Here is a 9,804-nt window from a genome sequence, read left to right as displayed (position 1 = left end):
CCCCCCCCCCCCCCCCCCCCCCCCCCCCCCCCCCCCCCCCCGCTGATTCGGGTGGGGATGTGGGACACCTGGGGAAGCCGGAGTGTTGTGTGCGCGTTGTGGGGAGACTCGGGAAGGCAGGCAGGCTGGGCGTTTGGATGAGACTGGAAGGGAATCTATGGGGGACTCGAGGGTACCCCAGGGAAACTTGCGGGGGGGGGACCACGAACATCTGGGGGCTTCGTTGGGGCGGGGGTTGAATGAGCTCTTTGGAGGGGAGAATGGGGCGGTGGGGGGCACCAGGGAACTAGTTGCGTTTGGTTAGTCTAAGGAACTGGAGAAAGAACTCGAGGAAAATGGAAGGATTCGAGGGGATCGGAAGCAGAAGAGGTGAAGGGAACAGGTGCTTGGATTGTTGGTGAAGTTTGAGGACCTCGGAGGAGGTTTGGGGTCAGAACCCCCGGCACTTTGGAGGAGCAGGGCCCGCCGTCCCGGTTCCCTCTTCATTCCTCTCTCTCTCTCTCTCTTTCTCTCGCGGGTCCGGGCTCTCGCCGCCCTCCCCGGGGGTGGGCAGCTCACACCTAGCCTTGCAGGCCAGCCCTTGGAGAGTCATCGGGGGGGCGGGAAGAGACCCACGCAGGAGAGTCTGCTTCTTGACTTGCCTGTCCTCTCTCTGGGAGGCTCTGGGTGGGTCACCCTCACTGGGGGCCGGCTCGGGGTTGAGAACACTGGCCAAGGAGCCTTCGCTGCTTGTGCCATTTTAGCGCGCCTCCGGCCAGTTCAGGGCGTGAGCCGCCCAGGAAAGTACCGGCCGCGGGGTGCCCCGGCGTACGGAGGCGTGCCCGCCCAGGACGGCGTTCCCTGGCTTGTTCCTTCTCCAGCGTCCCGAGTAATCTGCCGGGATGGACGGTAAATGAAGACCGCCTTCCCCAGAGCGATGTCCTTCATCCCCTCCTGGATCTGGAATGCGTGTTTCAGATAAAGATGGGTTTGGGAGCCGCTGGTATGCTTTTTCTCTGGGTGATGGCACAGACCATCCGGCACAGATTATCCGGTCAGATCTGTTACCTTTTGCATGAATCACTGTGCCTTGAGGATCTGTGGTTCCCGACTCAGCCGGGTCTGCTGATCTTCAAGCTGACCCTGGCTTTTTTATTGTTGAAAGTGAAAGATGAGGCAGACATATTCTATTTGAATATAGGTGTATTTATTTTACAATAGCGACCTCCGGTATTTGCCTATTGCAACCCGTTCTTCCTAGTAGGGTGTGTGTGTGGTCGAGTGAGGGTCTTGGTGGAGGGACTGACTGCAAAAATTTAAGCTTGATATTTAATTTGTTGAACAGAGATGGGTTCACTGAGCTTTCCCATTTTAATTGTAGGCTTATTTTTATTTCTTTAATAAAACGGGCTTGTGAAAAAGTAATGGCTATGCGTTACAGAAAGCGAATTTTAAGTTTTATTGCCATGCTCTTGTGAACAGTTGGGTTTGTACGCCTCTCTCTTTGTGATTTACATATATCTTTTGTTGCCTGCTGGGCTGTCATCTCTATGAAAGAAATTTCTTTGTACGTTGTGTGAGATCATTGGCATTAGAAATATTCTGGATTGTGGAATGAAGTGTATTTTTCTGAATAAAGAAGCTGAGTCAAAGTTAGGTTGTACTCAATTAAAGAAGCAGTTTAACAAAAGTGTAGTAAGTTATCTTATTTTGAGTGTCAGAACTAATTTTCTGTGCCAGGTTGCTGTGGCATTCATTCTGCTAATACATTCGGAATTCTTTTGGTTTCTTTGTTTTTACCTGTGGTAATTGTTTCCAGTTATTTGAAACAGATCTTGGGCAATGTTGCCATTTAGTTTTTTTTTAGGTGTTAAACCTGATTACCTTTTTCATCAAAAATGTAATTCTTGCAAGAGGTACATTTCTCACATTGAACAGTTAGGGAAGTAACTTATTCAGATGTTCTTATTACTGTTAGTTTAGATTTCTTCAGACTGAAATGTTTTCCCCTTAAATCACAGGCTACTTTCTGGAATGCAAAGCTCTATCATTTAAAATATTAATTATGCTATTATGTAACTCCAGAATTACAAGCGGCATTTCTGAAACATGGTGTCTTAAATCTGAATCGATTATTATAAAGCTTTGATTTTAAATCTGATAATCATTTTGTGATTGACTACCAAGAGCATTTTTATTCTTTTTTTAATCTGTATTTTTGACTATTTCCCTCTAAAGGGAGGCATCTGTTTTTCAGATGAATCTTGATACTAGGATGGGTATTCAGGCACTAACTTATAAATGGTAATGGGTCACACCTTTATTTTATTATGGAGTGGCCTGTGATAAGTAGACTTGATGGTTAACATCACCAAATGCTGTCAGTACCTTTGCATAGTATTCTAAAGTTTCCCAGGCTCTTTGAGGCACAGCTGTCTACTTGTGTTCTCACACTCAAGCCCTAGTGAGGCAGACGTTGATGTCTCTGTTTTTCAGAGGAGGCAGCTGGTAGGTGACTGAGATAGGTGAATCTGAGCTCAGATCTTTGGTTTCATAAGGCCATTGTTCTCCATACTCAGACTTTCTCCAAAAGATGGCACTGAGACACTTCACAGATGGGAATTTAAAACCCTGCCAAAGCCAATAGAACTAATATGCTTGTTTCCTGTTGACTTCCTGTTGATTTTCTAAAAATATTTGTTTCTGTGCTTGTCTAGTGGTCTTCTTTGAAGAAACAAGCTTTCATGGTAGATATTTCCTACAGGATTCTAGTCCTCAGGTCAAGAGGCATTTTTGAATTAAAGCCCTTTGGGGACTAATATATGATTTTAGTAATCAACACAGTGTGATAGTGTTGATAAATGAGGTGTGTTCATTTTTTAAAAATTCGGCATTTGTAAACACTGATAGCTGAATTACCTTTTTTTTTTCCTCTAATTATATTCCAAGTAAGAACTTGAGCTGGAATCACAAGATACATGCTTCTATGCTAACATAGGTTGGCTTTTACACTTCTCCCAGGCTTATTCTTCCTAGTGCGCATTAGTTCTTGGCTTTTATTGCAATTTTCTCAGGATAAATTTTCCTTCTTCCCACCCCCTCAAATATTGAATGCTCTTGTTTCTTTCCCAAAAAAACACGTGATGTTTACTTGATATTAAAACTAAATCAAATAAAATAAACTTTTTTTTAAAAATCCCCACCTCCATTGCCTGTAGAGTGAGTTGACATTGCAGTTTCTTGCCAAGGAGGTTAATTGGAGATGAAAGTTGCATTCCGTGTTTTATATTATATTTGCTACTAGGGGATGTGCTGACTCTTACTAAAAACATCTTCAGAAATGTCTTACACATTATAATTTAATCCAGTTCTTTGGTCTTGCATTGGATGGTTTTCAGTCCAAGCCAAGTAACCATTAAATAAGATTACATAACCCTGTATTTTTAATTATCTGATATAATATATGGATTGGTGTCTGGTTCACTGCCAAGATATATTTAGTGGTTGGTTACAAGAGGAAGTGGAGCAAAAGATTCCAGGTTATGGTGGTCTGTCCAGTGGAGAAGGAAATGACAACCCACTCCAATATTCTTGCCTAGAGAATCCTATGGGCAGAGAAGCTTGGTGGGCTACTATCCGTAGGGTCGCACAGAGCTGGACACAACTGAAGTGACTTAGCATGCACGCGTGCATTAATGTCCAGATAAATTTCTTTGTTGCTGTTTCAAAATAAGTGTTTTCATATTACATCAGTTTCTCTTAATAATGAGATTCTTAGCATTACTTAGGATATACGTGTGGGATAAACATATATGAAGGAAGGATCATTATTTTGCCTTATGTGCTTCTCTTTGTACAACAAAGCTTGATGGCTTAAGAGTTTCACTTTGGGGGACCCTTTCTGGAAATTGTTTTGGTTGCTTGTGTGTTGTCAAGCGTGTAAAGTAGGAGAAGAATGAGAGTGAAGGTTGCAGAATTCCATTTATCTGTGGTGCCTTCACGCCATAGCGTGCACTTCTCTGCTTCATTCAGGGAAAAGTGTGTTTATTTAGTTTCTAATATTTTCTTAGGCTTATCAGGTTTTGCTTTTTGTAAGAAAATGGATGGAATGACTCACATATTATTCTTTGACTCACATATTTAGATAAATCATTTTCTATGGTGTTATGACTCAGAAGGATCCAGTGATGGTCAGTTACAGTGTTTTGGTATCCAGACACTAGTAGCAGGTTTATTGAGAACCTACTTCGCAGGGTGTTTTTGCTGGTCCTGGACTGAGAGAGGGAAACGTTTCAGCCTCTACTCCTGAGGAATATCTGCTTTCTTCTGCATCAGATTGAGAGTGGGCTTTAAGTGTTTAGATGCCCTCTCCTTTCCAGAGGAATGTCTTATTAGCCTTCAACTGTCCTTTTGAACTATTTTGTGACAAGGTGGTTTAGATTTAACTCTCGTTCCAGAAGCATTTACCAGGTACTTCTCCACACTCAGCCATGTCTATAATCTTAATACTGAGGACAGACCAAAATGTAGAGACTTTTAGCCTAATATATCACTTGTAGAAACGGAGATTCCAACAGTGACTTACCCAGAGTGACATACTGACAGAATGTCCGAGGGGATGTTCAAGCTTTGTTGTTTTCCACATCACACGGACCTTTAGACGTATGAAGGGTCAAACTGTGATGATAAAGGTAGTTAATGACAGAAGGGGGATTAAAACTCTGGCGTTTTATGTGCAGTTTGTTCTTTTCTCTCTAGCTTGTGCTGGAATTGAAAGATGAGTTATATAGCATCTATTGTTATATTGATACTTTATCCTTCAAGTCTTTTTTTTTTTTTTTCTCCAAGTTTCTGCTGTAGATATCTTGTCTGACCACTTCCCTCCCTCCATGGGCTAGAGTGCCTGTTTCTGGTCCTGAAGCAGGTGGTGTCTAACTCTCTGATGGGGTGATAGTCATCACAATGTAGTATTTGGATCTCTGTCTTCCCTGGAGAGTGTGAGCTGTTCGGGAGGTAAGGCTTGGTCCTAACCTATCTTTGTGTCTTCAGAATCTCATATAGTTCTTGGTCTGTAGCCCTTGTAAACTCCAGTCTTTGTTTCAGTGTTGTTTTAATTCTCATAAAGGTAGAAGAATCAGAAAGTATTTGGAGTTTGGCAGTTCTTAAGGCCTTTGCTTTTTACCACTTTAGAGACCTAGCTGAGTAGGGGTAGGAGGAAGTCCCCAACAGGTGTGCAGGCAGGCACAGGAGGGGGTTCTAAGTGAATCGCAGTGTTGAACAGGAGAGCATCCCAGGGCTCACTCCATGGGGTGGGCTGTAGGGGTCCTTCTCAGGAGGTGAGGAGATCTTATAAGATCTGCTTGGAATCCTATGATTATTTACTTTTATTCTTTCTTGAGGAAATTATTAGGCAGTGCATTCTAACATTGTTAGCTCTCCTTGCCTAAACTAATGAGATTTCTCATGACAGATTTAAACCAGAAGTTGGGTGACCCTCGTCACTTGCTGAATAAGCCTTACCTGAAGGAGTTAATCTTCACTCTCAGATGCCACACAGACCTTCAAGGCTCAGGAGTAGTGGTGGTTGTGGATGGAACGCCAGCAGCCGTTTGGATGTCACAAGACCCTTTGCTTATATTGTCATCATTCCCCCTAAGTGGAGATAGAATGGCTTATGTGTTTTACCAAGAAACAGAAGTAGAGTGTTGGTAGCTTTGGGATAATGATCACAATCAGTTCAGTGGCTCAGTCGTGTCCGACTCTTTGCGACCCCATGAATCGCAGCACGCCAGGCCTCCCTGTCCATCACCAACTCCCGGAGTTCACTCAGACTCACGTCCATAGAGTCAGTGATGCCATCCAGCCATCTCATCCTCGGTTGTCCCCTTCTCCTCCTGCCCCCAATCCCTCCCAGCATCAGAGTCTTTTCCAATGAGTCAACTCTTCGCATGATGTGGCCAAAGTACTGGAGTTTCAGCTTTAGCATCATTTCTTCCAAAGAAATCCCAGGGCTGATCTCCTTCAGAATGGACTGGTTGGATCTCCTTGCAGTCCAAGGGATTCTCAAGAGTCTTCTCCAACACCACAGTTCAAAAGCATCAATTCTTCGGTGCTCAGCCTTCTTCACAGTCCAACTCTCACATCCATACATGACCACTGGGAAAACCATAAAAGCTGCCAAGTGGAGGGCCTCTGTGCCTGGTGCTTCCTGTGCATTATCTCCAGTCCCCACAAGATCTTGGAAGGTAGCTGATTTTATCCCCTGCCTATGTCCTTTGTTTTTTCAGATGAGGCATCTGAGGCTCTAAAGGGTGCACAGTCCTCAGGCTGAACTTCTAAATCAAGCCGTCTTGTGTTTTGATAAGATACTTTAGGAAGAGACTCAAAGACAGAACCCAACATTGTTGTTTGTTTTTAAATAAGGGTTTCATTACAGTGAAAGCCAGTTAGGAAGTTCCCTTTGTGATAATGAATTTTTAAAAGAGGTTTCCCAAAATGTATTTTACTAAAAAGGCAAGCTCCCTTTTTTCCTATGTTCTCCAGCAGTACTTTACAGTTTTTAGTAAGCATGCAAGGTAAGGAGTTTTACTTATGTATATTCCAGTAATCATGGATAAAGTAGGAAACCTTTCTGTATTGAAATAAATCAATTCTTGATGAAACTGTCTGTCTCTTAGAGACAGAGCTCTTTGTGTTTAAATACTCTCATAGAAACAGTTGGTGTGATATCAGGGATTTAGAGGCAGTTTATGGTATTTTTTAAAAATTCCCCATCTTTTAAAAATAGGCTCATAAAAGAAAAAAAAATACCAAGAATATACAAGAACATAGTCCCACAGATAATGGTTTCAAAAGGCTCTGTGAAGGAAGTGGGGTATGTTTGAATATACTTGATTGCAATTGTTAATAATACTAGTTACTGTTTATCAAGAAGCTTTTTGGGGTTAGATGCTTTATGTACATGATTTCATTTAATTTTCTGAACAGTCTTGAAAGAGTAAATCATTTTACCTTATATTGTAGATGAGGAAGCTGAGGGCAGGGAGGTTAAATAATTTGCATAATGTCAGACAGCTAATAGTGGTAAGCCAGGATTCAGATCTTTATCTGCCCCCTGCAGAGTGCTGTGTGCTCCAGCAGAGGTGGGGGCTTTCCTTGTGGCGGGGCTTTCCTGTTGACTTCCCTGGGAGAACCTCGGCCGTGCAGCTCTTAAAGTGAGCTAGCTGGCACTGGCCTGGCGTTCTGTGAGCAGGGCAGACTGTACAGCTGGCAGGTAGTGCAGCGACCATGCGGGGTCGGAGCTGTGTGATCACAGGCAGCGTGGAAAGTCTGGCGGATGCTTTTACATGGGAAACGGCGCTGCTTCACAGGGAAGAGCTGCCAGAGGAGTCACGTGATTCTGGCAGGTGCCGATTTTCTAGTCTGTGACCCTGTACCAGTTCCTTAGCTTCCTGGAGCCGAAGTTTCTCGTCTGTAACATTGGAGACCTTATACCTCCTCTGTGGGGTGGCCGTTTTAGATGGGGTGTAAGTACCGTGTCCTGAACAAACATTACCTGTTCGTTTCACAGAATTGCCCGAGACAGGTGTGTGCATACAGGCATCACTTTCCAGACATAAAGTATATAATAATAAGTCAATGCGTAAATCATCCAGTCTCCTTCCTCAGGGTAATTTTATGTTATTAAAATGATTTTAGTTTTCCAATCCTGGAGATACTGAAGGGGAAACTCATTCTTTAGGAAGCCTCTTTCATTAATATCATGTACAAAATTAGCAGCAGCTCTGACTGGTTTTTATTATGCTAGTCAAGATGCGGCACCTGAGGCTTCCATTAACAAATGAGGCTTCCATAAACAGATTCATGACTGCACATCTTAAAACATGTCTGGACACTCAGCAGCCGCTCTCCACAGGCACAGGGTATCTTGCTCTGAGTTGGTAAGCTGTAAATTTCCATAATTTTTTGCATTTCCATAATTTTTCGCCAATCAGCCCCTGCTGCTATTTTAAGAACTTTAAAAGGTGCTCTTGGCATATTATTGATGTTCTTCCTTGGTGTGATAAAGAGTTGTGAGTGTGTGAGAGCTCTCTTTTTGATGTGAATCTTACACTTGGGGTCACTGTTGGTTCACGCGCCATGGAGAAATTGTAACGCAGGGGAGAGGGGGCGGTTTCTATCCTGTCATTTTCCCTTGTTCTCCGGCTACTTCAGTTACTTGGCGCCCCGTGCCCTGCTCTTCTTCCACTAGATGGCGCTCCGTATAGCCCAGTCACCCTCTGCATCCGCACAGGGGGCTTCATCTGAGCCAGTGTTAGTCTTGATCCATCATCAAGCTTGCGTTGCTTTGATATTCATGTACTGATACTAATCTTCCACACTGCTGATGTTTTAAGAGGCATACTCTCTAGCCAGCATCTTCAGAGCATCAAGATCAGTTTCTGTTTTGTGCCTAAAGTGTGCCTGGCATTGCTACAAGGCTCTTTCTCATACATCACCTCCCTTAGTCCTGGTAGCTGCCTTGGGAAGCAGTTTTGCTGTTGCCACTCTACAGGTAAGGAAATGGAGGGTGGGGAGCTATATAACTTGTTCAGGGTCATGCAGCTAACTTGCAAAAACATTTTTTGGAGGAAAGTTTTGGGATATTTTGACTTACGGCTGTTGGACATTGTGCCCTGTTGATTTTGCATTGGCATGTAGAAGTCAAATCCGTTGTGTGAGGAAGCAAACAGTGGCAGCCAGAGCTTTGTCAGCTGGTGTGGACACTGCTGCTTCCTTCTGCTTCTTTTGTCTCTTTACTCCTGTGGGCCCCCAGGTACAAAGCCATGGGGAACTTTGAACAAAGCTCTGATTCTGCTTTCAGTAATTTTAGCTGAAATATTAGATCGAGTCCATAGGAACTGAAAAATTTGTACTGAAGTTTCAACTCCATTCATTTATTTAATATTTGTTGAGTATCTGCCCTTCTGAATTGAACTGTTTGTTCTGGGCCAGTTACTTCTCTGAGCCTATGTTCCCTTGTCTGCACATTGGCAGTAATGCCTGCCTTGTAGGTCATTGGGGCGAAATGGCAATGATTTTGTGTTTTTAAAACTTTATTAAAAATTTTTAACGTATAGGATATAGGTATATTTTTATACCCAATATGAGATACTTATGCATTTATATTTATCTTCACTTTACATTATTTTTTCTATCTGAATTCATGCGTCAGGTCATGGTCACCAACTTGTGTAGTGGGTTAGCTGCCAGTCATGGTTTGGGGCTGGCTGACTGCTGCCACCTTGTGCCACCCCTGTCTCTTTCTTCTGGTTGCATGGGCTCAGCAAACACAAACAGAAGCTTAGAAAAATCTCTCACTTTTTGTATGCTTCATTATGCAAACTGCAACTAACTAAAGATGATACTGAAATAAGATTCATATGAGTGGAAAAGGACACATGGTTAAGGACACAACTTTAAATCAGACAGACCTGAGTTCACATCTTAGTTCTGCCGCTTCTCTGTTGTGACTGTAGATGTGTGAACCCCTCTCAGCCTCAGTTTCCATGATGAAGAAATGGGCATGAACAGTTAATAAAGCCTCTGAGGTTTTTGTGGGATTTCAGTGAGGTGTGTGAAGAGCTGTGTCATGTCTGGCATCTAATAAGTGCAGAATAAATGGTTGCAGTTGCAACCCTCCTCCTCCTCAGCACCCTCCTCCTCACTGCCCTCCTCCTCCTCACCGCCCTCTTCCTCATCACCACCCTCTTCTTCCTGGCCAGCCCCCTCCTCCTCGCCACCCTCCTCCTCCTCACCACCCTCCTCCTCACCACCCCCCTCCTC

General features: G+C 43.5%; 1 protein-coding gene across 2 annotated transcripts in view; it reads left to right on the top strand.

Annotated features, from left to right (window-relative positions):
- KHDRBS3 (KH RNA binding domain containing, signal transduction associated 3) overlaps positions 1-9,804 on the top strand; it is a 159,060-nt gene that overhangs the window by 427 nt on the left and 148,829 nt on the right. The window lies entirely within an intron of this gene.

Source organism: Oryx dammah, unplaced genomic scaffold, assembly GCF_014754425.2.
Source record: "Oryx dammah isolate SB20612 unplaced genomic scaffold, SCBI_Odam_1.1 HiC_scaffold_19, whole genome shotgun sequence".
Taxonomy (NCBI): domain Eukaryota; kingdom Metazoa; phylum Chordata; class Mammalia; order Artiodactyla; family Bovidae; genus Oryx; species Oryx dammah.
The sequence above is the reverse complement of the archived record's forward strand: the minus strand, read 5'-3'. Positions and strand labels throughout refer to the sequence as shown.